Source organism: Polistes fuscatus, unplaced genomic scaffold (assembly GCF_010416935.1).
Source record: "Polistes fuscatus isolate 324 unplaced genomic scaffold, CU_Pfus_HIC Scaffold3, whole genome shotgun sequence".
Lineage (NCBI taxonomy): Eukaryota > Metazoa > Arthropoda > Insecta > Hymenoptera > Vespidae > Polistes > Polistes fuscatus.
Window position 1 is genome coordinate 9982465 of NW_025113107.1, and position 23551 is coordinate 10006015.

Here is a 23551-nt window from a genome sequence, read left to right on the forward strand (position 1 = left end):
AACGAAAGACGATGTTTGTAATAGATAAATTATTGAAAAGATTATTTACATAAGAAATTTGCATACGCGATTTTTTTCAAATACGAGACCACAACCAACGAAAATGTTTCATCCTCTACTTTTTTATCGACTTATTTTTACATATAAGATTAGGTCCCCCCTTCCTTCTTCACACTCTATACATTAAGTAAATATATAATAAGAAAAAAAAAAACAAAGGCGAGTTTTATACTGTCAAAGTGTATTTTGCAATTTCTAATTAATACAGAAAATATTTCTTTTTTTTAATGTACCATATATAATTTATTTCGAAGAGTTGCTATAAAGTAATGTGAAAGAGTTATTTTTTAAGATACATTATTTTTATTATTTTTCTAAATTATATCAGATGTACGTGTTCATTATAACGACTATCAAATTATACATCTCCATATATTATAAGATAAATGAGTAACGGTACGTGTGTACTTATTTATATGTATATAAGTATAGACAAACGAAATGTTTAAATTCAATCTATTTCTAAGTAGGTTTCTTTCGAATAGTAGGACTTGGATGCAAATAGGATTGAAATGAGCCGTCATATTATCAGTCAGATCTCTTCAGATTTTAGTAACACGCAAGGACGATAAACGTGGCTACCTCTCGCGATATCTCAGGTACAGTAATTTGCGAAAGGAAAAAAGGGAGAAAATCGTGGGGAGTACATAAATGAATTTTTCATTAAAAACTAATCGTTGAACGGAAACGATAGAGACGTTAATATATTTAATATGAAATATTCATAATGTACAGTTGGAAAGTAAAGTAAAGTACTTTTGATAAAGTATATTAATAAGAATAAAATAACTTGAAAAAGATAGTAAGTACTATTTCTGGTAAATTCACATCGGAAATATTTACTTGTCTCGAGTAGAGATTCAACGTACATAAATAAATAAATAAATGTATACACACACACACACACACACACACACATATATATATATATATACATAAGTTGACTTTTTCTAAAAGCTACTTTATTTACTCTTGAAGGACGGTCGGGGAAAAAATCCTTGTTTATCTTGTCGCTTTGGTAAAAAAAAACAAAGAATAAAAAAGAAAAGGCGAAGCTTTCTGTTACTGTACTCTAAGCGTTGTAGAAGGATAACAGTAAACGAGCTACGATTAATAATCTAAAAATACGAACTTCTTTTTCTCCTTCTTCCTCTTTGTATTATCTTTTTCTCTATATCACCGTAATATTTCCTTTTGCAATAACAAGTAAGAATGGGAAGAAGTAATCGATAGAAACTCCTGGAATTGAAATGACAAATTCATGATATCCTTTTGTATATATTTTAACCTTCTTCTATCTTTCATCTTTATACTTTATAAATCACTTGTTCGAATAATACATCGATGGAAATAAATAGAACGAATAAGAAAAAAAAAACAAAATAACAGAAATAGTATTTCCTTTCATCGATTATCTTTTCCTACTGTTAGCAGCTTTCCGTAATCATACCTACTACATAGACGTTCTGTTTTCAAATCTAAAAAAGAAAAAAAATTAAAACAAGTATTTACGTATACGAAAATCGTTTAAAAAGATACCGGAAATAGTAATAGTAGTAGTAGTAGTAGTAATAATAATAGTAGAGTAGCTTATAAAGCTTTTTTAGACTCAAGAAAAGAAAATGCAAGATAAAATAAAATTATAGAAAGGAGATGAAAATTAGAAAAAGAGAGAGAGAGAAGAGAGAGCATTGTTGTTTCGATCAACTCCCGCGAATAATCCAACGTAGCAAGCCAATCTCCTTCCCCAGCATTTCTTCTTACTTCCGTTTCTCTTAGAACGTAGCCTTTCTCTCGATGCGACGAAGCAAAATACGAGAGGCAAAGATATAAACTGCGATTTTCTCGGACTCACCGAACTGCAAACGCGAGATCCGAGAGAATGCTAACGATGTACTATGTTAATGTACTGGTAAGTAATAGGACCGAGCTTCGTAATACAAGCAAGTGGTTGCTAGCAAGTATAAAGGGGAGTGGTAACGGAAAATGAGGGGTGGTGGGCCCATTGAGAAGGAAGGAAGGAAGGAAGGAAGGAAGGAAGGAAGGAAAGAAGGAAAGAGGACTCCGTAAAATACGACGCTACTTTCTTCTTACTCTGGTAATCCTAGTCGGCCGACGAGGAAGAATAACACTAATGCTAAAAAGAATAGCCACCATTCGAGAAAGAAACAGAATAGAAGGGATTTCTAAATCGTGTGAAATCGTTCGAGTCGTTAACCCAAAAGAAGAGGAAAAACGGAGGAGGAAAGAAAGAAGAAAAGAAATATACATTTATCGATTTCTTTTTTTGGCAAAATAATCGAGCGTATATACATGTATATATATATTATTATAACAATGTGTATGTGTGCACATATAAGACAATTTATACTCCTTTTATGTACTTTTAAATCTGCCCTAATGATATCCTACGCTTTGCTTTGCCTTGCCTTGCCTTGCTTTGCTTTGTTAATACTTTTGCAGAATATCTAAGCCTTCGAGTACGGAAACCACGATTTATGGTCGCATAAACAGAACGCTAACCTCCTCCATTCCTTGAATCTTTGATTTTCCAGCTGGTTCGTGGATTATTTCTACGGTTAGAATTTATATCCTTTGAGTGTACCATCGTTCAAGATACTATTTACGAGCGAGGAAAAAAGAAATCACGATATTAAATCTTTAAGTTTCCGTTGATTAATTTGTCAATCAATAAATTATTATAATGTGTCGTAAGTCATGGATAATGGATGATAACGATACGTATTATATATAATTTTATATACGTGTTATGTCACAATTTTTTTTCTTTCTTTACAGACATCGACACGGCACGGTGGCACCACCGGCGGCTGGAAAATTCGTACCAGCCATTTCGCTGTAATTTAATTTAACGGCGCATTGCCCGAACAAACTTTCGCGTTTCCCTAAATCCCCTTGGAATTTCTCCTTAAACCCCCTTCCCCTTCCCGCCTCCCACCGCTTTTCCCGCACCTATTCACTCATTCTTTTTCTTTCTCTCGTTCGCTCACTCTCTCTATCTTTCTCTTTCTCTCGCACAGCTTGTGCCTTAAGAATAAGAAGAAGTACACCGAGTGGGTGAATTTTTATCGCCATAGCCTTTAGGCACGCGAAACTTATTCCATACAGGCGTTCGCCTTTATAACGGGAAAAAAAAGAAAAAGAAAAGATCAACCCCTTTTCCCTTCTTGAGAGAAAAAAAAGAAAAAGACCCTAAAAGACGAAGACAGAAAGCTGAAAGTAAATTCCCGAGTTTGCACGGAAACTGGTTGGCGACTTATTTTAATGACACAGAGATAACGGGTTTGTCAATTTGGATATCAAAATTTCCCCCAAAAAAAAGAAAAATTAAAAGAAGATAGATAAGAAGAAGGAAAATAAGTAAAAGGTGGTGGTTGAGGTGGTGATGAAGGAATCGATAAAAGGAAAAAAAAAAAGAATTCATTTTCCCGTAGGATAGAACAGGTTTTTCACCAAGGATCGGCTAACAACTCGGTTCACGGACAGCAATCTCCAAGTACGATCCAAGCAATTTGTCACCGTCACACACTTGTCCTTCGCAAATTGATGCCTTTAAGAGCGTCGGTCTCGAGAAGATGCTGTACTTTGGTATCTCGAATGAAACCCGAACAGACCGGTTCATGCTAACGGTGACACGGTCGATTTTTGTTTTATCTTTCTTTCCCCTTTCGCAACGAAGAAAGAAACGTAAAAGGGGAGTGTGCGGGGAGAGAATGATCGGGAAGGGACTGAAAGAAAAGGGACTGTTGAAGCGAGCCAGTGAGGATTGAGGGAAAAAAAGTAACGAAAGACAAACGAGAGATCGATAAGAAGAAAAATATATAAGTCTCCGTTCATCGAATCAATTAATTCATCAATCGAACGTACCACTCGAAATTCATTGCTAGACATTATTATTCGTTCATTTAGGATACGAGTATTTTAAATGAAAATTTAAAAAGAAAAATTATTTTTATCATTATTTTTATTATTGTTATCGTTGTTGTTGTTGTTATTATCATAATTAAATAAATAAAAAAGCAAAATCTTTTTGACGCAGTAAAAAGCTGTGTCGTGAAATACTTCGAAGTTACTGCGACAGATAGTGGATACCGGTCATACATAATTCACCGAAAACTCAAGTTCTATTTTATTCTCTTTCTCTCCCTTACTCACTCACTCACTCATTCATTCTCTCTCTTTCTCTATTTTATGTACATACAAAATCGCATACACACATCAGATTTTGCGAGGTCGTAGATAGAAAGAGGATGCACTGAGGAGCTAACGGTGGTAGTATTTTACTTTTCAAGTATATTTCACTACCTCTACCTCACCTCCTCTCTCTTCAATCTTATTTCTTATTTAAACGAGTAGATATAAAAAAAAAAAAGAAAAAAAAATAAAGAAACAGGAGTGTTCGTCGATCAATGAAATATCTTGTCGAGACAATTCTATAAATTTTTCTTGATCAGCTGAGTGATGATATTAAAAGAGTAATAAAAATAATAAACAAGAAGAAATAAAAAGGAACATTCGGCTGTCTTAGTTTACTTAAAATAATGTTTTATAAAGGATACGGAAGAAAAGACTTGCGAAAGAGGAAAAAGGTAAAAAGAGGAGACGCGAAACGGGCGAGATAATTCGAGTAGTGTATCCGCTTGTACGGATTAACTGGATTTCGTGTTCTTAACGGTCTAGCTTGCAACGAACGAAACGAGAAAGAAAGAGTAAGAGACAGATAGATAGATAGGATAGATAGATGAAGAGATAGAAGAAAGAGTAAGAGAGAGAAAGGTGGAGGTTAGGGGTGGGGGATAAATTACGCCTGACTGGAATCCACTTGGTACGATATATAAAACGACCTCCCGTTAAAATGCGAAGCACGTCTAGTGCAAATATTTACGAGTAAGAGTATAACAACGAAAAAGGTGTTAGGATCAAGAGAATAAGATGACAAAGAAACGAGAGAAAAGGTCGATCTGAAGCATAAACGTTGAGCAGATATCGCTTTGAGTACCTTAAGCAGGAGTGCAAAGTGCAAGCTCTACTATGACGATGCTTGATGCTTGAAACTTAATCCTTCACATCGTCATAAGGTGATAACGCCTCTCAACGTCGTATAAGCTTCATTGTTTCACTGGTAAATATTTGTCATCGGTTGATGGGTAATATTTCATTCAATTATAACGAGTTGTACATTAATAATTGTTACAATTTGAATTGTATTATCTCGTTTAACTAGTATAAAAGGGATATAAAAGTAACATTGTAATTTGTTTCAGTATATCATTAGTCAAAGGATTGATTAGAGAATAAGTAATGTTCTTAAACTAGTTTGATATTTAGTGTTTGATCAAAAAAGATATTAAAAGTGCAAACCGAGAATAAAAATTACTAAAAATGAAGTTTAATGGAGTATATGGTATTTGGGAGGCATTGTTTTTGTTATCAACATTTTTACTCTTTGATCCTGTTTAATACTTGTTATTTTAGAATGTCAATACCCCTGTTTAAGTTTTGTACAAATCCTTATAACTATTTCGACTTTTATTAGTAAATATCGTTGGTCAAAGGACAGCTTCGAGAATTAGTTACAACTTTGAAATAATTTGATTTTAAATATCCGATTTTAAAATATAGCAGACTAAACCTGAGAAGAAAAAAATAAAGAAAAAAAGTATGGATTTTAGATGGCACTCGTTTCGAGTCTTTGATCCTCATTAATACTGTTTTCTTTTTGGACGATATTAGCATCCTTAAGTTGGTACTTACTGTCTCGAATTTTTATATCCCGATCCTAATTATTTATTCTTCGACTTTTTTTAACGAAATTAACGACGAAACGATCTTTTTTCTCATTTTGTTTCCACTTTAACAAATACTGATTTGGAGCTATACGGGATTGCATGAAAATCTGGATTTTGATGACGCACCGGCGTCAAAGAAAAATTGTTTCTTTCGATAAAACGACACAGAGTGATAATTTCGCGTGTTCGTTACAAAAAGCTTTTAACTTTGTATAAAAAGGAAAAAAGAAAAATAAAAAAAAAAGATAGGAAAAAGCAACACGTAGAGAAAAAGTTTGTTTATTTTCTTTTCTCATTCTGTTTTATCATATATTCTTTGCGAAAAATGAAGAAAGCAATTTTTGTCACCGCGAACTAGGATGGAAAAAGAGAAGAAAAAAAAACGTTGATACGTTCTTTTACGTGTTGCTTTCCGGGTAACACAGAGTGAAAAAAGAAAAAAAGGATGTCACTGCTAAAGTAGTAGGCATTTTGTTGATCCAAACAATGTGTTTGCCCACGTCCAGGGTGTTACCCTTCGACAGTATGATAAGGGACAAAGAAAAATCACTTATTTCCTCTATCGATCGTTTCTTTTCACCTCAGTTGTCTCTTTCCTATTTTATTGTTTTTATTTGTTTAATTTACAACAGATGACTGATCATTCGGTTTGTCCATTTCTTCAAAATCATCCGATCCTGTTATTCCATTCAATTTACGTATTTCCATTATCTCAAATACGATGTTTAAATTATATCAAGAATAACTAACAGTAAGATTATTTTGAAAAATAGGATGAAACGATAAAATGAAATTTTCAATCTCGATATTTTAAAAAACAAAAAGAAAAGAGGCGGGGTTGGAAAGAAGAAGAAAAAGGTTTAGTTTCTTTTCGCAAATACGCCTATTAGTATCCGATTTTCCATCATTCTATCAGCAAAGCGGGTTATAACGAGTCAACGTGAGCAGCATATCGATTTAAACCAAGATAGCAACTATACCACTTCCAAACCGTAACCTATTACCAAATCGCATTCGCATTCTCCATAGCGAGTCGAGCATATCTTCGTGTAGGATTATTCCGAGGCGATGAGCATTCCGAAAGATACATGCGAATATATGTGTGTGACAAGAGAATGGAAAGAGAATATACATATATATTTATATATATGTGTGTATACACATGTATTTGGATTCAGCCAAGATACGATAACGTTCGCAGTACTATATTAACCGTCTTCAATTTAAACTCTCTCTCTCTCTCTTTTCCTCATTAATTTAAAAAAAAACACACACACAAAAGTAAAATAATATCATACCTAGATTAAAATTATTATTTGAATGATTTACTTTTTGTTTCTTTTTTTTTCTTTAAGAAATTTTTATAAGAACGATTTTATTTAAATGATGTCAAAATAATTGTCAGGGAGTATGTATGTGTGTATATGGATTCGTCAGAAATACCAAAACGTTTACAATGCTGTATCGATAATCTTCCATTTGAATTATTTTGAAAATAATTCCTAGCTTCGAATTATTATTTCAATTGATCGTTCATTATTTTTTGTCTTTTTTTTCTAAATACATTTTTACAAGAGTAATTTTGTACGTAAAGATGTATTTACGAAATATTTTATCTCATTGCAGACACGCAACTAACTTTGAAAATCGTTAGACTCGTCTAACAATAACATGATATTTAAATTGACGGGAAGTTTAAAAAAAGAAAACCAATTGCCGTCCGTGATTTGTAGGACCGTGATTAAATAAGAATACATAAATTATAAATAATTATTACGGAAATGACGAGCGATATCCTCTCATATCAATCATAATCTTATTTGTATTTATTATGAACTCGATTCTACTCGATCATTTTCTCGACATCGTGAAAGACGATGAGAATTTTTTTGTTTTGTTAAAAGTTATTATTAACCGCTAGACATACAACAGCCGTTCAAATTACCTGTCAAATTTTTAATAAAAATTTTGCATTCCCCCTTCCTCACCCCCGCCCTCCGAAAAAAAAAAGAAAAAATATTATATTCAACAAAATAATAATATACGCGACATTACACTTATTTCGATTGAGTAAAAGAATGTCTTGACTCAAATTTTAATTAATCATTTTTAAATTGATTTCGTTTATTCTCCAATGTTAAAAAGATAAATTGATTTCTTGCTATAAATTGTCGACGATGTGTACAAAGTTTAATTTCCAATAAATTTTTCTATAAGTATCATTTACAATTAAGCCGATAAGAGGAAGAGGACGAATTTATCGATCGATTCGAAGCATCAAAGTTGTCCTTTAAGTAGTAACGATCGATAGACGAATGTGTTTGTTAGTGGCAGTCACAGGAAGCTTTATCGTTCGGGATCTTCTTCCGTGTCGCACGCACGAAGAAGAAAGATAAGAAGTGAAACATAAAGAATGAGAGAGAGAGAGAGAGAATCGAGGGAGAATGACCGGGTCGATGGCCACAAAAGTCCAAGGTACCAGTAACGATAAAACCTTTGCCCAAGTGTCCAAGTAAGTACACCTACCAACATACTTACGTAAGTTCCATACAAGAATGAAAAGTCTGACTAGTTTCTCTCTATCTCTTTTTCTTTTCTCTCCTTCTTTTTCGCTATTTCTCTCTCTCTCTCTCTCTCTCTCTCTCTCTCTCTCTCTCTCTCTCTCTCTCTCTCTATTTGTCTTTTTCTTTTTATCTTTCTCTCTTTAGATCTTTTCCAAGTAGTATAACTGTATTACATAGACGACAAAATCCGATAACATTTATCGAGAACAAGAAAGATCATTCCTTAAAGGTAATCAATAGAATTTTTTTGTTAGAACAAATATAAGAGAAATAATATTTATTAGCGTAGTTTCATTGTCGTCTACAATCTCTTCTGATATAATAATTTCGAATCAGTCGATATTACTAACGATTATTACCTTAATTATGTTCAGACGAGATAATACCAGGATATACATGCTGTTCGAAGATTAGGAATTGACCCCTGACAGAAATGCAGCTAATTGGCTGATAAAGCTGGTTACCATTAAAGTACCCCCCTTTCACCCCTCGCTCTCTCTCCTACCATCCTAATCCCTTACCACTCTTGTCGAATATGTAACAAGTAACTTGTAAAAACTTGATACAGTATGTATTTTCTCTATTGGCAGAAAGTATTATGTTGCTTTGATAGTTAATAATAATTTATATGTATAGATATTCGATTGATATTTTTAATAAATATAAATTTGTCTTCTAACTTAATTACAATACAACGGTAAAAGTATTGGATTATCTAAAAAAAATTCGTGTTAATTTTGAACGAAATGAATGTAAGGTGTAAGAACATAAATCGAAACTATAATATATACATATATATATATTTATAAGTTGTCAGAAACTTTCCAGACAATCCCTTATTATATCTACTAGGTTAAAAAACAATAAACAGAACAAACGAACATTTCTTATTTCCCTTGTGTCTTTCTTGGGATTCGATTCGTGAATTCTACAACGAGTAAGAAAAGTTTGCGATTGATCCGAACGTTGGGAGAAAAAAAATAAAAATGATGATTTATCTTTGAAAAAAAAAGCTAATTTTAAATATTCTATTCGAATAGAAAAAGAATATAATAATGTTATACTTATATTAGCATCGCGACGAAATAGTTTTGAACGCGTTTCGTTGATTTTCTTTTTTCCTTTTATCGTATATTATTATATCATGCATAGATAAAATGATTTATGATTTTTCTCATGGGATGAGAATGAACGTGTGTGTCATGAGAGGTTCATTCGTTTGAAAGAACGATTGCCTCGAGCAAAATGCGTAACCCAAAAGACGTAGAACGAGTAAGCACAGCGGTGGGATGGGTTGGTTGGTATATGGTGGTTTAAGGATAGAAAGATAGAACCAACAAAAAAAAAAGCTCACCGGCTCGATTCGGTTCGGTTCAGTTCCGTTCTGTTGGAAATATCGAAATATCGATCTAGTAAAGGCTTCTTTCTTGGCTGAATGCGTCCTTGCTATTCGACGTGGATTTAACTTTGATTTTATCGTCCCAAGAGCGAAGTGAACGCACTTGAACGCCCTCGTCTTCTTACGTCGATAGGTCGGAGAAAATCCTGCCAAGATTTTCGATTTTTATTTCTTCTCTTATCGATGGGTGTGAGTGAAGACGGGGAGAAGGGGGGCGAAGTGGAAATGATGGGAGTAGAAAAGGGAACTAGAATTAGAAGAATAAACGTAAGTATAATATAATCAATATGTACATAGGATACTTACTCTCGAACGGATTTGTCGTTTCTCATTCGAGTTTTTACGAAAGATCAAACGAAAAAAAGAAAAAAAAAAAAAGAAAAAAACAGAATAAAAAAAATAATTCATTTCCACAGAATGTAAAGAGCCTCGGTTATAATTTACAAACGTCACGTTACGTTTATAAGCGCAAATCAAATGGAACGTAGTTAATCAACGTCCGACACACTTAACTAAACCAGTTAGATTGTTAACGATCGATTGCAACAATGATCTCCCACACGTACACACAATTGGGCATTGCACAGGTTGGAGAATATTTCCTACAAAATTGAAATCGGCCATTTAAACTTGCCCGTGCTTTAAACAATCGATCAAAACCAGATGATACTCTGTCTCTCTCGTTCTCAATACTAGGGAGTTAAAATACAAGCGGCCCTGTCAATGTGAACTCGAGATCGTCGAACAAACAATTTGGCTTGGCTAATTATCGACCAGGTTGAACGTGACCTAATCGAATACTAATTTCACGATTTGACGTGTTACGTTAGTATTATTATCGTCGTCCAACATGCTTTACGCATGCAATGCGGTGACCCAAAGTATCTATCTACCCTTTAATCTCTCTCTCTCTCTCTCTCTATCTCTCTCTTTCTCTTTCTCTTTCTCTCTTTGATTATATAACATATCATGTGCCAGAAATGGTAACAGATTCCATTAAAATAGAAAATTTCAAATAAAATTAACAAATACAGTACAATAGGTATTTCGACAGAACGGTAAACAATAAATAATAAACACGTGCAAGAAAGTTATGAAATATAAACGAGATCATTGATATATTCATTTTTATTGATTTGATTAAAAAGCAATAATGTTCAGCGAACAGTACTCAAAAGTCGAAGCAGAGCACTTTAATTTGCAATAATTTGATCTCAAATAATTAAATTGGATGGTGATCAAAGTAACGTAATTATTAGTCACATAATTATAATTGCGTAAAGATTCTACTAATTGTAAAGAATACATTATTATTTTCTGACTCTTTAATTAAATATTTATATTCTTCTTGTAAACATTTCGATTTGACGAATCGATCGATCAGTTTACTTATCATTAAATACTTAGAGATTACCTGATTAAAGAAGAAAGTTTAGTAGGAAAGGAAACGATTGGTAACAAGTTTAATGAGTGGTAAGATTCAGAAATAGTAACAAATAAAATTATTGAAATTCGATATTAAACTTATGCCTATTAAATAATTAATCTTATCTTTCGAACAAACGATCATTTTATTTTAAGAATTGAATAGATCGAGCTGAAAAGTACAAAAGGTTCGTATTCCTTGTCAAAACATTTAACGAAATGGAATTCTTTTTTAAGACAAAAGATAACAGGATCCGAATGCACAAAAAATGCATACGACTTGAAGGGAATTCCGCGAATATAATTGCGCTTGAAATAATTGGCATAGAAAGAGAAAAAAAAAGAGATTCATTTAAAAATTTTACTAACAATGAATGCATTACCTGCTTGCTGAATGAAACAACGAAAAGTTTACAAAAGGTAAAGAGTGAAAATAGTTTTCTATATTTGTAATAGAATTGTAAAGCTATTAGGAAAATAGGTGCATACGAAAAACAACTTAACTTTCGTTATTTTCTATGTATTAATAACAAAAATCATGAAAAAAATTTTTAATTCGTCGAAATATCAGACCGACCTTTAAAACCGTGGAATTTATTCGTGTTTTATCAACCATAGGAAAAAGCAAAATAAATTTTTATTTAAAGTTTTTATTTGTGCAATTTTTCTGCAAACTAATTACTGAATAAAAAAATTTGCTAAAGTATACTCGTATATAAAATCTAATTTAGAATATATGAATATAGTAACAAGAAAAATGTAATTACGTAACTTATCTTCAAATGATTCAACGGGGAACAATTCAAACTAATTCAGGATTTAATTAATTAACAGGAATATTGACTTTTTTCATGTAAGAATAAAAATGATCGAATAACAATTGCTACCGTCAGAAAAAACAGACGTATTTGCGGTTTATCATAACAAATAGATAAACAATAAACTTCAAACATCTAACATTGATCTAGCTACATGAAAACAGTTCTCGGATAATTTCACTGTATTAACCCACTCTTGAATCAACTTGCAACGGTCCTTTTACGATATGTATTTAATATTATTATTTGCACTTTGATTTTTAATCTCATTTATTTGATCCAGTAAATATGTAGATATGATTTAATTGAATCGAAAAAGGTAATTCGCATATATACTTTTAAGAGAATAAATCGAGCACTCAGCATGTTAGAATGCTTCGAAACTAATTTGCGGTACGGAATAGATAGATGGGAAATTTAATTATATAAATTTGGCGTTCACCTAATTTTAAAGTAACTCGACGTTCACGTAACGAAAACGAAAATTTGATGCAATCTCGAAAACGTTCCTCGTGTAAAGTGCATCGTTACGTGACGTTGACTTTTATCAGATTTTATCTCAAATACGTATGTATGTATGTATGCATGCATGTATATATGCACGTAGGTATAACGAGCGTTTGCGGAGATACGCGATGAAAATTTTTTAATAAAATGAATAAAAACGTAGGATATATCTTTAATAACATAAAACAGTCAAATGTGTGTATTTTTAAATATTTCATTAAAGTCTTATTAAAGCCTCAAACCAGTTTTCAAATAAATATATTTAAAATCATACGTCATCAAAGTGTCAACGATGATGGACGATTTTTTTAAAAATAATCTTAACTTATTTTTTCGAAACGCTCGATCATTTAATATTAATATAAATAAAATATACGGAAAAGCGACGAAAGTAACGAGTTCGATTATTATTTTGAACAAAAACAAAATCTACTAAACTAATTAGTATTATTCAAAAAATCAAAAGTATACTATGTTATCGTAGAAGTTATTTTTCGAAAAGAATAAAAAAGAAATCTTCTTCATTCGCGTAGATAAAAAATATAAATAAAATTAACGAGATACCACGAACGAAATTTTTTCCCATTGTTAACAACAAAAATAGTTACGATAATAACAAGATACCCATTTATTAGCAATGGGATCAGAGTGAAATTAATTAAGCCATTGTCGGGGCGATCCGAGAACAGCCGCAACGTGAGCTGCTCTCCTAATTTCAGGTGGTAGACGACATGTTTGCGTGAGACCACTGGCATCTTCACGCTCCACATGCCTAAGAGACATCGTACATAAACGCACCTACGCTCCTGAAGTAGCATGAGTTCGCGCTTACGCTTTGAAATCAATAGTTCGACCATTCCGTGCAATCCGATCTGACGTTATCGTACTATGACATTTTTCTTTCTCACTTCAAACAGTTTTTCATAATTTCATTATTCGAACCTTAATATAGATCAATTCTTCGTCTACGGTGTAATATTTATTAATAATGTACAACCATACGGTTACTAACACGTTGACTTCAGTGTGTATTACTGGTGATTTACGTTTATATTTTTCATAGGATATAGGATTTCACCAATGATTCCCATTAGATATTCTTGTAAATGAGTTTTGTCGATGTATATGATAATGTATTCATTGAAAAGTTGACAGTTTTAAGATATTCATTATTAAAATAAAATAAATTAATTTAAAAAGTATAACTAAATTTTGAATAATGCTTCGCCCGATGAAACAAAGTATCATTTTGTTCAACCAATATTTATTACATTCTCTAAACATTCTATTAGCATTTATTAATAATTTAACTTTAATCGATATACCCAAATTTATTTTAGATTAAATGGAGATATACCTTATTTTTTCGAATGAATTTCTTATTCGGTTCAATAACTCGGTCGTTCATCTTATACAACGAATTATTAAAAAAATTATTATCGAATTTAGAAATAATAATTTTGAAGGGAACGATCGAACGACGTAATCCCAACGAATATATAATTTGATAAAAAATTACTTTCTCAAGATATATCTCATTTAAATAATAATATTTAAGTCGCAATATATTCCCAGACGAATCACAGCACAATAAGTGGTGCCAGATGGTACCCTCTAATAAGAACCATACCTTTGCCACTGTTCCCTTTTCTCACTCACTCTCACACTCTTTCTCTCTCTCTTCCCTTTCTATACCTTTTACTACTCTCCTTGCTTTTCCTCTCTTTGCGACCATTCCACGAATGTAATTTCGTCCTGACTTAGAAGGCATGCCAACCCAAGTTCAATTAGCAAATTCTTGCTGTGCACCTTCGTACCCGTAATTAGTCGATACAATTTCAAGAAGATGCCGGCAAACCGCCAGTAACTTTAGCAGGTATCTTCAAGAGGGTAGAACGTGAACGCGAAGAACTTCTTATAGGTTAACGCGGCTCACATTGGTCCGATTAGAACACCGCATTACGAGATTAATTAAATTCTATGCCCTTTCGCTTTCGATTTAAGATATCGGACGCGTGCGTTTCCAACAAATTACGATCTTCCTTAATCGAATTCGATGATTCGTACATTGCTTTGAAGTTAAGTCTACTAAAGTTTAAAGTTCACGTTTGAAAAATAAATGGAAATGTGTTAGATAAATGAACATTAAATTCCTCCACGGTTTTTAATCGATATCATTTATCAACGATAAATATTTTAATGTAATTTTCTACCTACCTGTATTTACATATATATACATGTTAAGTCTGTAGGTATGAATTTCTTGTTATACTAATATGCAGATAAATTCATTAAAATCGAAGGTATGACTAATGAACTCGCCGAAATCAACTTCGCATCATATCGCGTCAGCTTTCACAACGATTAATAGGCTCGAGTCTGTTGGCGTACATTAAAGTCAGGATTATGCAAATATATTCCAAGTACGTTACTACAATAGTTAATCTTCGTGCTTCGTCCGGAAGGGTGGGAGGAAGTTTGGGTGGTTATTCGAAGTACGCGTTTACTAAATTGTTCACCGACCGTCGAAATAGGTTATTAGTTATTCGATGCTTACTTCTCTCCTGTCAAGATGAACTAAAACATTATTTGGTAGAAATGAAATTCCAATTGGTTTATTAAATACATGAGAACGTTCATTGCGTTAAAATTATATTGCGTTTAGAACAGTAAGACAAAATACGCTATCAAATAATTGTATTAATTAATTAATTAAAAAATATAATTAAAGTAATACGAGGGTATAATAGGAAAGGGGAAGAGAGGCTAAGGTAATAGAATTTTTTAAATGGGGAATATTTTCTATATAAATTTGTCGTAATTTAAAGAAATCGATTTTAAAAATGCAGTAATATTTTGCTGCATTTCTCTATTTGTGTCTCCCACGTAGATTTCTTGAATAAGATCTAAACCGAAATATTTTATTAATTTATTTACGTCCTTGGAACGCCTGGCAAGTGAAAAAGAAAAAAAATCGAATGAGAATAAAATTGAAAAAAAAGAGACATGATACGAGAGAGAAAGAGAGAGAGAGAGAGAAAGAGAGAAAAAGAAAGAAAATGAACGAGCCCCAGTCAACCTTCTGACCAGCATCTTCAAGAGAACAGTATAATGGAATCTTCTCTGGGGGTGTTCCGAGATGAGAAGGCCAAGTTCCTTCTAATCATATTCCGGTCTCGATCGTACCACCTTATTTCACGACTTCAGGGAAATTTGCCCCCAAGACATTAAGAAAAAAGACCGGCAGGTAAAATAAGTTCGACGAATGATAATATGAATTCCAACGCAGCACGAAGTAAAGAATAAAAGAGAAAGAAAAGAAAAAGATTCAAGACAAGAAAATTATTGAGAAAAAGAATAAACTTTCTTTTTAACAAATATCTAACAATTGGTCATCCTTTCTTATTATTGTTATTCAAATATTTCTTAATATCGTAATCAATTTAATAGACAGTAAGAATAATACAATGTACATATCTATTAATCAATTACATATATATTAATATACTCCGAATATTGAAAAATTTCGATAGTTATATTTTATTAAATGCAAATTTTCAATTCAAAGTCATCACTGGTCAGGAACGTTTAAAAAAACAAAAAATGTTAGTTTAATTTAAACAGAAAAATTAGCAAAAAAATTAGCACCATTTGATCCAGCGTCGTCGATATACCCTTAGATCAAAAAATCAGCACCTTACCAAAAATTCGAAGTTGGCTCTTATTGACTAGCCTATAAATCCAGCAGACCTTCCTCCTCAAAATCCACTGTTTAACTGGTTCGATGTCAACAACGAAAATTCTTTTATTGAATGTTGTTAATATGATTTTCCGAGAGTTACATATGTATAACGAAAATAATATTCATAATAAACAGACTGTTCCGTCATTGTCAGAACACTTAAAGGAATTTATCAAAGGAAAATTCGGATATAGCCCAATGAAATTTTGCCAGAATGCCTTAATTTTTTCCATAGTGCTGCAAACTTGATATAAGGGTAATTTGACGACGCTGAATCGAATGGTGCTATTTTTTCTGCAGTTTGACTTCAGCGTCATAAAAAAAAAACGTAAAAAATAGCCTTATCTTAGAATCTAGGCATTTAATCGAAAAAAGCTTCAAACAAAAGTTGTAGAGAATTGAAAAATACTAAAAAAATGTTCTAAGGATTATCTTCGTATTTGCAAAAATAAGCGAGAAAGAGTGGTAAATTAATTGTAAGAGTAGGGGAAAGCAAGTCTTACCCCTCTGTCGGTTTTTACACGCGAGCGCGCTAGTATGCTAGTGTGCGTGCGAGCGTCCGTGTGCACTAATCCACAAACGAAGGATCTTCGGCAATCTTCGGGACTCTCGGTCTTGAATGCAAGTGAGAGTGAGAGAAGAAACCGATATTTCCCTTTTCTATTTGTTTAGGCGATAACAACGAGTATTATTGTCCTTGGCCATCGATTGTTTAGCGTTCTGATATTTCTCTTTTTATATTTTTTCTTTCGGTAGCGAGAATTTTACGTCTTGGCCATCGAGCGTCGAGCGTTTTGTATACGAGTGCGAGTGAGAAAGAAAACCGATATTTCTCTCTTTCTATTTTTTCTTTCGGTAGCGAGAATTTTTCGTTTTGGCTGTCAAGTGTCGAGCGTTTGTATATCTATATATATCGGCGTATAAGCGCGGCATTTTTAAATCGAATCTTGATGCTTATGGCAAGCTGTTTCTTTATTTATTGTCAAAAATAGGCCAGTCAACGCGGGCCAAACCCGGAACTTTTCTTGTTTATGCTTCAAAATTTGACCTAAGGGTAAGTTGACGACGCTGAATCGAATGGTGCTAATTATAATAAATCAGCAACCGGCATCTTGGGGAAAAAGGGTAAAAAAGGGTAAAATATAGCCTTATCTTAGAATCTAGGCATTTAATCGAAAAAAGTTTCAAACAAAAGTTGTAGAGAATTAAAATATACATAAAAAATGTTCTATGAGTTATCTTCGTATTTTCAAAAATAAGCGCATAAAATTGGATTGAAGATGGGAAAAAATTTTAAGAGTGGGAGAAGGTAAGCTTATCCCTCCGTCGCGTTTTACACGCGAGCGAGCTAGTATGCGTGCGAGCGTCCGTGTGCACTAATACACAAACGAAGGATCTTCGGCAATCTTCGGGACTCTCGGTCTTGAATGAAAGTGCGAGTGAGAGAACAAACCGATACTTCTCTCTTTTTATTTATCATGCGATAACGAGTATTATTGTCCTTGGCCATCGATTGTTGAGCCTTCTGATATTTCTCTTTTTATATTTTTTCTTTCGGTAGCGAGAATTTTACGTCTTGGCCATCGAGCGTCGAGCGTTTTGTATACGAGTGCGAGTGAGAAAGAAAACCGATATTTCTCTCTTTCTATTTTTTCTTTCGGTAGCGAGAATTTTTCGTTTTGGCCATCGTGCGTCGAGCGTTCTATATATCTATATATATCGGCGTATAAGCGCGGCACTTTTAAATCGAATCTTGATGCTTATGCACGCCGTTTCTTTATTTATTGTCAAAAATAATGAACCTTGAGTAAAAAAAATAATAATTATTTTAACAGAAACTATTATTATTTAGTTGAGAGTAAAAATAATGAATTAATTTTGTGTCTCGCCATAAAATTAATTAGAATAATTAATTGATGTAAATTCTTTGCTCACAAAAATTTATTTGTATATCAAATTGAATACGTATTCTTTTAAGACGAAATTTAAAATTTAAATATTTTTCCTATTAAATTATTATTTTATAAAATTCTAAATTACTGACTTTTTGTCTCGTAAAAATTTATTAGTGTATCAAATTAAATACATATTTGAAAAAGAAGAATTTTATATCCACACATAAAATTAATTCAAGATATATATGAAAGGATATTCTAAAAACGTGGAATTTATTTTTTGTCTATACATAATTTTAATTCATTTTTATTATGTTATAAGAAAACAGTAATGCATTCCGATTGATCTTCGAAGTCTTAAGAATTGTACGAAAAATATTGGGCAATTATCAAGTGGTGCGTTAGCGTAAGGAGTAACGTCTTCGCTTCTCGCGCTGGGTATTTAACGTTCGATTCTTTGTGGGGGAATTATTTTTTTTCTAAGTTTTTCTATCCTTAACAAGGAGACGGTCAGTGAGTCCCACCTCAGATTTTTTTCAAATTTTGCACTAACGATAAAAATTTATTAAGAAATCAACATTATTACGTGAGTAATAAAGTTACTAATTATAAATTAAATAATATCCAATAAATAACAAAAATTAATTTTTAACGTGCCGAAGCGAGACATTTTTTAGGATGATATTTACAGGATGAATTTGTAATTTAAGTAATAAATCTTCCTTTATTTGTGCAAGATGTAAAAAAATTTATTGCTTTTAATTTTTTTGTAATAATTTTAATTTTTTTCTATATATAATTAGAAATTAGGAAACGTAAAAACAATTTATATAACCTAAGGATAGAAAAACTTATAAAAAAAATAATTCCCCCACGAAGAATCGAACGTTAAATACCCAGCGCGAGAAGCGAAGACGTTACTACTTACGCTAACGCACCACTTGATAATAGCTCAATTTATTTCATACAATTCTTAAGACTTCGAAGATAATCAGAATGCATTACTATTTTCTTATAACATAATAAAAATGAATTAAAAATGTATAGACAAAAAATAAATTCCACGTTTTTAGAATATCCTTTCATATATATCTTGAATTAATTTTATGTGTGGATATAAAATTCTTCTTTTTCAAATATGTATTTAATTTGATACACTAATAAATTTTTACGAGACAAAAAGTCAGTAATTTAAATTTTATAAAATAATAATTTAATAGGAAAAATATTTAAATTTTAAATTTCGTCTTAAAAGAATACGTATTCAATTTGATATACAAATAAATTTTTGTGAGACAAAGAATTTACATCAATTAATTATTCTAATTAATTTTATGGCGAGACACAAAATTAATTCATTATTTTTACTCTCAACTAAATAATAATAGTTTCTGTTAAAATAAATTATTTTTTTTTTACTCAAGGTTCATTATTTTTGACAATAAATAAAGAAACGGCGTGCCATAAGCATCAAGATTCGATTTAAAAGTGCCGCGCTTATACGCCGATATATATAGATATATAGAACGCTCGACGCACGATGGCCAAAACGAAAAATTCTCGCTACCGAAAGAAAAAATAGAAAGAGAGAAATATCGGTTTTCTTTCTCACTCGCACTCGTATACAAAACGCTCGACGCTCGATGGCCAAGACGTAAAATTCTCGCTACCGAAAGAAAAAATATAAAAAGAGAAATATCAGAAGGCTCAACAATCGATGGCCAAGGACAATAATACTCGTTATCGCATGATAAATAAAAAGAGAGAAGTATCGGTTTGTTCTCTCACTCGCACTTTCATTCAAGACCGAGAGTCCCGAAGATTGCCGAAGATCCTTCGTTTGTGTATTAGTGCACACGGACGCTCGCACGCATACTAGCTCGCTCGCGTGTAAAACGCGACGGAGGGATAAGCTTACCTTCTCCCACTCTTAAAATTTTTTCCCATCTTCAATCCAATTTTATGCGCTTATTTTTGAAAATACGAAGATAACTCATAGAACATTTTTTATGTATATTTTAATTCTCTACAACTTTTGTTTGAAACTTTTTTCGATTAAATGCCTAGATTCTAAGATAAGGCTATATTTTACCCTTTTTTACCCTTTTTCCCCAAGATGCCGGTTGCTGATTTTATTATAATTAGCACCATTCGATTCAGCGTCGTCAACTTACCCTTAGGTCAAATTTTGAAGCATAAACAAGAAAAGTTCCGGGTTTGGCCCGCGTTGACTGGCCTAATAATGAACCTTGAATAAAAAAAAAACAATAATTCTTTCTAATTTTCTTAATAAAATTTATATTAAAATTTTTTCTTTCTTTTTAAGTTTTTTTTCCTAATAAATTTTTCGTAATAAAATTTATATTAAATTTTTCTTTTTTTTAATTTTTCCCTAATAAATTTTTCGTAATAAAATTTATATTAAATTTTTCTTTCTTTTTAATTTTTTCTTAATAAATTTTTTTTATTAAAATTTATATCGTAAGCCAAAAATAAATTCGCACTGCTTATAATACAAATGCATTTTTTTTTAATTATATTTTCTATAAAATGATTATAAAATACTATTGAAAAAATAGAAAAAAAAATTTATTAACCTATTCTTTTGACTGTAGTAGTGTAGTGGCTACAGTAGCTACAGTGTGTGTATGTTTTTCACGTCGCCGATACCTATATTTTATCTTGACAGCGCTAACAAGTATGTTTACCTTTCTTTCTTTCTTTTTCTCTTCGTTCTTTTTCTTTGCTTTCTTATTTCTATTTTTCGTTATTGTAAAGTAAGCTTAATAAATTTTTTTTTTAAATTTTAATAAAATGCATTTGTATTATAAGCAGTGCGAATTTATTTTTGGATTACGATATAAATTTTATTAAAAAAAATTTATTAAGAAAAAATTAAAAAGAAAGAAAAATTTAATATAAATTTTATTACGAAAAATTTATTAGGGAAAAATTAAAAAGAAAGAAAAAATTTTAATATAAATTTTATTAAGAAAATTAGAAAGAACTATTGTTTTTTTTTTATTCAAGGTTCATTATTTTTGACAATAAATAAAGAAACAGCGTGCCATAAGCATCAAGATTTGATTTAAAAATGCCACGCTTATACGCCGATATATATAGATATAGAGAACGCTCGACACTCGATGGCCAAAACGAAAAATTCTCGCTACCGAAAGAAAAAATATAAAAAGAGAAACATCGGTTTTCTTTCTCACTCGCACTCCTATACAGAACGCTCGACACTCGATGGCCAAGACGTAAAATTCTGGCTATCGAGTGAAAAAATAGAAAGAGAGAAATATCGGTTTTTTTTCTCACTCGCACTCGTATACAGAACGCTCAACAATCGATGGCCAGGAAAAGAAATACTCGTTATCGCATGATAAATAAAAAGAGAGAAATATTGGTTTGTTCTCTCACTCGCACTTTCATTCAAGACCGAGAGTCCCGAAGATTGCCGAAGATCCTTCGTTTATGTATTAGTACACACGGACGCTCGCACGCACACTAGCATACTAGCGCGCTCGCGTGTAAAAACCGACAGAGGGGTAAGACTTGCTTTCCCCTACTCTTACAATTACTTTTACCACTCTTTCTCGTTTATTTTTGCAAATACGAAGATAATCCTTAGAACATTTTTTTAGTATTTTTCAATTCTCTACAACTTTTGTTTGAAGCTTTTTTCGATTAAATGCCTAGATTCTAAGATAAGGCTATTTTTTACGTTTTTTTTATGACGCTGAAGTCAAACTGCAAAAAAAATAGCACCATTCGATTCAGCGTCGTCAAATTACCCTTATATCAAGTTTGCAGCACTATGGAAAAAATTTAGGCATTCTGGCAAAATTTCATTGGGCTAATAGCATTCACAAATATAAAGATACCGGACAAAGCAATCTACACACAGTAAATAGGGAATATTTATTTAGGATCACGGGGTTTTTCTTCGGCGACAAACAGAAGATTATCAATAGATATCAATAGATACTAGCGATCGCGTTCGGTATCCTATCTTAATTTCTAGAGCTTGGAGAGTGGTGCATTTGGTTAGCTACCCCCACTCCAAGGTCGTAACGTGACCCTTGATGGGACAGACCTTAGAAGTGGCGGGGAAGGATACGTCCCAAGTTAGTTGCTTCAGTTGTCCATACTCATTAGGCGGAATTACGCACAGGTGATCCGCACATTATTCAAGCTATTATATAACTTTAGCTAGCAGTAAAAATCAGAGGTTACTGTTAGTAACAAACAACGAAATTCGGGCAGATAGTGATACAGGGTCCAAGCGCCACATTGATCTGCTGTAGAACGAGTATTAACTATATATCTTCAATTCATTATATTTGAAGCGTATTATTTCTAGATCAACTCCTTCCGCCCTTACAACGTGGAAGTGGAAAAGGATAACAGTCCTTTTTCAAGCAGAGTGAGAAAGCGCGTGTACGAGAGCGTGCACAGTACGGAAGTGAGAACCAGCACGACCGTACAACCTCACATAGACTGTTATTCTTCTGTGGGTTCTATCTCACCATCGTCAATTTATTTAAGATAATCTTCTAATCAATATTGAAGGGGGGGAGAGGGTTGAGAATAATGTTTATTAATCAATTTTTTATAACATTATCTCCCTCTGCATCTCGTCGTTTCTAAATTGTACTAAATTTGCGCATGTATTCTTTTGTTCGAATGAATAATAGAAAAACGATTTTATATCTAAAATTTGCTTTCCGGCAAAAAACACAATAAGTTTATTTCTATTATATAAAAATTCGAATACACCGTTTACCTATCGAAACTGATTATAACGTTCGAATAAATATACTCGAGTTAATTTCATTTAACTTTTAATATTTTATTGGTTTCCGGATAAAGAAATAATTCAGACTGAAATTACTTCTCTTTTTATTATTTCTTTTACGTAGAATATCTTGTCATTTAAACAAACAAAAAAACGTAGATTATTATTTAAATAGGCAAAGTATAATATTGACATTATCTTGAAACTTTTCATTAAATAGAAAAAAGAAGACGCAGCACTTTCCCTCTTAAAACGGGATAATTCTTGTCTGAATAATTTCTTTCAATAAAGAGTCTTGAGATAAAGAATAAAAAAGTTTTCTTGAGATAAAAATTTTTAACGCAATATTTTAAATACCATCGTGTACATTACAATACAGCAATATTAAACTATAAACTAAGAAACAATAATAAAATAATAAACGAAATAAAAATTAAAAAAATAGAAATTAATAAGTATTATGTATGCTAAATAATTTACGATGATCTATTGAAGTGTTTTGAAACTATCGAAAAAGAAAAAAAGAAAAA

The 23551-nt window shown here is 32.0% G+C and overlaps 1 protein-coding gene across 5 annotated transcripts in view; it reads right to left on the reverse strand.

Annotated features, from left to right (window-relative positions):
- Window positions 1-23551, reverse strand: part of LOC122519127 (putative polypeptide N-acetylgalactosaminyltransferase 9) — a 193740-nt gene that overhangs the window by 74444 nt on the left and 95745 nt on the right. Inside the window, exon 1 of one of the 5 annotated variants that reach the window (XM_043638387.1) lies at window positions 9789-9954. The exons of the other annotated variants lie outside the window; for them this stretch is intronic. The gene's annotated coding sequence lies outside the window, so the exon portion shown is untranslated. Of the gene's footprint in view, window positions 1-9788; window positions 9955-23551 lie in introns of those variants that run through there. 5 annotated transcript variants of the gene reach the window in all.